Here is a 6,521-nt window from a genome sequence, read left to right as displayed (position 1 = left end):
TTAATGCACACAGTACTGTTGCAGACTTACAGGTTACTGATTCAAGCCAGTGCTTTTAGAATCTGATTATATAATCACCATAATTTAGCTCTGCAGAGAGGATTCACAAGACAGCCAGAGACACTGCAGTGAATTTTAAAGCAAGTCCACTGATCTCCTTTTAAGCAAAGATCTATGTTTTATGTTGATTTAAGGCATAGACTCTGTTTTTATTAAACTACACATGAGGAAACAGCCAAAGAGGCATACTGTTGTCATAATATACATGTATCAACCTTTTTAGCACACACAGAAAGGGATTTGAGTCATACAATATTGGTAATCTACAAAGTGCATTGCATTGATTTAGCAGCAATGACTTTGCACAATTCTCCTCACAACATATTATAAAATGCTTTTCTGGAGTGCACTTAGCTGTCAGTAACTGGCACACATACAAACATGCAATACACTGAAGAGGATTGATTGAGATTGTTTCTACTATAATTTAACCTGCTTTACAGATGCACACAATCTGTTGTAATAATGCATGCCTGTCTGCGGGCAATGCAAAAAGCCCAAGGGACATGTTTTTTCCTTAGAGCACAATGTTGGGATAGGCACTTGTCAGAATGACTTTCTAGTGTTGCATAACGTGGTGATTAAACTAGATTTTTAGTCCAAATAGTGCTATAGAGATAATGAGGGTGTCAGTAAAATTATTTTATATTACTCACCGTCACACACACACACACACACACACACACACACACACACACACACACACACACACACATACACATACACATTCCCAAGAGTCAAACCACAGAGCCGTTACGGTTGCTGAAGTGAAGTCAGTGAGTCGAGACCTCTAACGAAGCATCTGCTGAGGTGACAATTTCAGCGAAACATTTGAGGGTGGCATTTTAACATTTTAAAATAAATGAGGTGGAAGAAGCTGAGAAATTAGTCTCAGTCCTGTGATATAGTAGTTTGGCTGCTGGATACTGATAAGAGGCCATAATCAAAGATTAGCCATATGTGGCAGATGTAAAATACTGCTTAGGCAGCAGTTAAATAATTTTGTATACATCTAAATTCTCAGATTCAGAGAGAACACAATATAGACAAAATATGAAAAATGAATAAATTTCATAAAATGTTCCTGGCTCTGATTGTGCAGTATTATAGAATGTTGGATGTCAACCAGCAGCATTTGCAAAAAAAAAAGGTCCAGCAATCAGCACTTCTAAAAGTAACATGAGACAACTAATAGTGCTTGAAAGAGGCCAAAACACTCCACCCTAAACTGCAGATGCATCAATGAAAATGGCTGAGTAAATCAGATAATTAATCTGACAGAAAAATACACTGTATCCCACACACAGGCAATTTGCATTAATAAAACAGAACAAAACAACATTTTTAAGGTAACCAGCTGGTATAGGATTTACTAGTAGAACTACCACTCCACATGGTGAAACACAACCCACCTCTGTCGTGTTTTCCTCCCCCTTGAGGATTTCTGAGCAGTCTTGGAGATACTGTACATTTTTCAGTCAGTTAACAGTTTCCTAAAGAATCTGCCTTTGTCTTCACCCCTCAGGGCTTTTTCCAGTAGAGAAGGGCGTGCAGAAAAATAACAGGTTCTTTCAAGCATTAACTTATGAGTTATAAAGTAACCTGTAGGGAGAGTTACCATAGAAACCCAGCTCATTATAATGAGAAAGTCAAGTAGAAAGGTAGGGATGGAGTATGTACCTACTTGTTTAACTACCACCAAAAGTGTTTAATGCATTTGTACTTTGGTACGAGGCAGAGGTGTTTCAGGACAAGGAGTTTTTCAGGAGTGGAGGAACTGATCATTAACTCATTTGTTTGAGAGAAGGTGGAGCAAAACACCTTCTCACCTTATTCTGTACCAAAAAGTTTTTATAGGAGAGCACAACACAGGCACGGGACTCAACGCCTTTACGTCAACACAAACAAAGGATCAACATAGTGAAACAAGACCTTTGACTAAAAACGTGACAGGTCGTTTTAATTAACTCAAGGAGAGATAGCCTAACATTGAAGCTCTACAAACCTCGTTGGACTAGAGTTTAGTATTTCAGCATCACTCTGCTCAACAAGTAGGAAAATGGGCTCCACAGGCTCCAGATCCAGGCTGTGTAAAGTGGCTCCAGACAAACATACAAGTGAAGAGAAGGTACAGCAAGCACAATGGACGCTTCCTGCTCTGCCAGTCGCCCTGGAGCAGCAGTCCAGACCTCTGGGACCGAAGAGGACAACCTTGCCTCCACTTAAACAGGAAATAACGCTTTCAGAACTGTCAGGTTAGTATAAAACTCCACATTTCAATGTTTCACTCCAGATCAGGCTTTGTTGTCTGTCTCTGTGCTGATACAGATTTTGACAATGTGTAACAGTGTGTGCATGTGTGTGTTGTAAGATCCACATTTTTCAGGCAGCCTCCTACAAATGCAAAGCAACAATTCAAGCATCATCCATTCACATCCGCTCCGAAGACCCCAGGTTAGCACCACAAGATGAGCAGCTTAATGTAGTTTTATTAACTATAACAGGCTATTCTTGTCACATTTTTGATATGATAACTTTTTCATCTGTTCATCCCTGTGTTGGGACCCTGGGAGACATAATTTAGTGTTATTGTTTCTGACTGGTTGTGATTTTTACCTAGACATCCCATCATTATTTCTCCTCAGGCACTGCAACCATTGGCCCTTCAAATTGGCTACACAAGCACTGCCAATCAAATTGCAATGGTAATAAAAAGGAAGAAAAAGGAAGAAATATACCCATCCTGACTGTTTCAGTGTCACATCTCTTAATGCTATGCAGTAACATCCTTTGCACTTGCTGTAGGGCAGGGACTGCAGAGATGGGGATGTCCACCAGTTTTCTACAACTGGCCAGGCAGGAAACTCAGGCTCCAGAAGGATGACGCAGGTAAAGTACATTGACAGTATACAGAAGAGCTGAAGTGCATTAATAATTCAAAGAAAACATTTTTATATTGAAGGCAAATTAAAGTGTACTGCAGTTCTTAAGAGAAGACGAAGGAAAGATGGGACGTTAAGAAAGAGAGAGGAGTGGGCCCCTCCTGTCCCAGTGGATGTGATTAAAGTGTCTATGGAGTGGAAAGTAGGGTGGTCTATAGTCATGACCATTCTGCAGTGAGATCTGTTTTAGGGTATGGGAAAAAGAAAAGCTGCTTGTTTTAAACAAAAAAAATCTGAGACAGTCCCATGATTTTTTTCTATATCTTTAAATACATAAAGCATTATGACATGATATATATGGTCATATAGATGTTGTGGGTCTTCTGGCTCTTTAGGGGGGGCTTCTGGAAGCCCAAACAGCTCTCACTCAACAGACTTATCGGCGGCGGCGAACTCACCTCCGACAAGCCAGAGAACAGAGAAGACATAAGGTTTTCTACTCAGTTAACGGTAGGACGACAAATTATTACATTAGAAAGTCAACCTGAAAGAGCCTGATTGAATATCCATAGTTTCCTGACATCATTTCATTGTTTTATTGAATCTTCTAGTTGGAGAGGAAGGAAACCAGCAGCTTGTGAAACTTGTGAGACGACCCACACAGAGGGACATTTTTTGGGATGATGTAAAAGGAGAAAGGCTGGACCCCAACTGCCTCCTGGAGACAAATTATTTGCCTTCTCTTAAAGAAGACAGACAGCATAAACATCCCAAAAAACATACACTCTTCATGGCACAATATGGTTCCAAATTAGATCGAGTTGAGGGTCTAACAAACTGGTCAAAACACTGGACACAGCAAGCTGTTACTAGACAAAAACATATCATGGATGACTGAAAGACAAAGAATAGAACACAGAGGTGCAACACAGAGGGATTCTTCAATGTGGTGTGAGTCTGCTGTCACAGAGGGAGGATAAGAGGTGCAATCTGGGATCTGCAAACCTAAGCTGGAGTTAAAGCACTTTTATATTAAGTAATCTGGATGAGAACAGATCTGAAACATGATGTCTGTTGATGTAACAACTTTTAAGACATAAAGATAATCTGTAATTTCTATTAAAAGTCTTGATGTGTTTGACTAATAAGCTTTAACAAACACTGTTTTGATGATAGTTAATAAACACTATGACCGTGTTTGTGTACAAAGGAGAAGCAAATCAATGTAATGAATGTAATAGAAAGCAATAAAACTGAAGGTGCCCAGAGGAGATTCCCTTCATGACTAAGTTAACAGTGCCCTCTATGGGTGAAAATGAGGCACACATGTGATATGATGCTCTTAAAGTAGGGATTGGAAGTTGTTCTACAATAATGAACCAAACTAGAATTAACTATTATTTTCATTTCTAAGAGTAGTGACTCCAGTTAACCAGCTTTCACAGGTCTGATATATGAGGGGTATTTGGTACGCAAATTAGTATAAAAGAATCACTGAGTATTAACAGATATCCTATTTGACAGGATCTGTGGTGCTTGGATGATTAGACTGCAAACATGAAACTGCTAATTACACCATCATTCTTCAAGTGGTCTTTAAGAGTGTGGCTCTTAGCAGGCTCTGAGGGGCTGAGATGTCTGGACTCCTACCAAACACCTGAGGCCAATGAAAACCTGGTTCTAAGGCATGGTGCATTAGCTGAACATTGCTGGGCTCACGTCTCATAGGAGGGGCTTGGGGAGGAAATAAATAAAGATAGTCTGGTAATCGCTGAGCAAAACTAAATCAACTGTAGAAATGTGCAAAAGACAAAACTGTTTGAAAATACATGAACTTACTTAAACTATGCCATTGGGTGTCATTATTGGGTTAAAGGGAACTTTTCCCAGTGAACAGCAATGAAATTTGGTTTGCGGACCATTTCAAATATTTATGAGCCCTTAAAGCTATGCAATGGTTTGTATCCTCAAGAAGATTTATGGCAATGGATTTTTGTTCCGTTTGATTTTTATTGTGATGAAAAAGCACTCATCTCTCTCGTTTGCATGGATACAAGAATATCTATCAATGAAATGAAATGAAAACACAATAGAATTAAGTACCCAAAGGCTTGGAATGAAAGCACTGGAGCAGAGCGACACATTAAAACGAGTCCATCGACTTAGAGAACCATTCAATCAACAAAGCAAAGTCTGCCAGTGAGAGGCCACTGACTGCAGACTTCAGGAGCCAGACTGACCACATATTGGGATACTGAGGAGATTTAGAGTGGCCCAACTCTTCAAAAAACGTCTCCTTTTCCAGTTCGCTACCCATAAACACTGGGCCTTAAAGCCAAATCATCGTGGAAGGGGAGAGCCGAGAGGTCTTGGTGTCTGCCACTCTGCACAGCTACATAAAAAGAAGGTGAAGGATGCCGTGTGAGCAATTGGTTCCAATTGACAGAGGATTGGTCATGGTCAGCCTTCTGAGTGGAAATCCACGTGAGAATGTAGCATTTGGACCAGCAAGGGGCACAAGAGGCCAACAGCAGACAATGAGAGCACTCAGAGGAGTCTGGCTGCAGTGAAATAGTGGGGCACATTCTCCTCTGATTTAACCCTTCAGAGACTAGTTATTCAGTCAACTTAATACACTTGTGGGGCTTATATAGCACATAGATAACAGAGCTAGAATATAAAGTGGAATGAAGGTACGTCTGTTAATCTAAATGAGAAATAATGTATTTGTAAGTGCTAATCAGAAACTGAGTATCTCAGTGTCGAAAACCCTGCTACAATTAAAATGTAAATTGTTGACTTAATAATTGAGAGTTAATGCGTCTGTGTGACCTCAAGAGGCAACCCACCCACTACCATCCTTGTGACTTTTTCACCAATTAGGCCGTTCCTGTGAGCTGAATGGGACCGACTGCTTTAAAGTCTCAAAGGGCCACAGGGTCAGTGCTCAATCAGTCTGGTTGGAGAGGTTGTGTGTTTGAACTAGCCACTAGTTGACAGGGCGGGGATAGGGTCAAAAAGGGTGGGGGTGAGTGGAATGGGGGGGGGGGGGGACTCCTGCCAGCTCTAAAGAGGAACCTTTTGTAGCCAAGACACTGGCCAGAGCAGCCTGGCCTTTCACAGCCTGGCTGCCCCTCTCCTCCAGGCCCACAACAGCTGATGACAAGGCCCCAGCTGCTAATTATCCGGCTGATGGAGAGTCACTGAAGTGGGACTGTCAAAGCGAGGGGTGGCCCTTGTGTCTGAAATGGGATAAATTTGAGGGAGGGTGAGGGTTTGAGGATAAAAGCAGCAGGCCAGAATTTTTAAAAAGAAGCCTACCATTAATAATATCAAGTCTAAAAGTTACCTTCATTGGTTATACTAAGACAAACTTGTAGATGAAAATGGTAGAAAACATGTAAAATAATGCAATAAACAACTTGAATTAAATTTGGTATCTATTGCAAGTTCTCCAGTAACAACAGAACACTTAGATTTAATATCAACTATAGGGGCTGGTACTAAACTTTGGCACTGATTGAATTCCATGTGAACTGTGCATAAAAAATCCATTCCTTTTTTATACTAAATTTGAAT

The sequence above is a fragment of the Sphaeramia orbicularis genome, chromosome 22 (assembly GCF_902148855.1).
Source record: "Sphaeramia orbicularis chromosome 22, fSphaOr1.1, whole genome shotgun sequence".
Lineage (NCBI taxonomy): Eukaryota > Metazoa > Chordata > Actinopteri > Kurtiformes > Apogonidae > Sphaeramia > Sphaeramia orbicularis.
Note: the sequence above shows the minus strand (reverse complement) of the source record.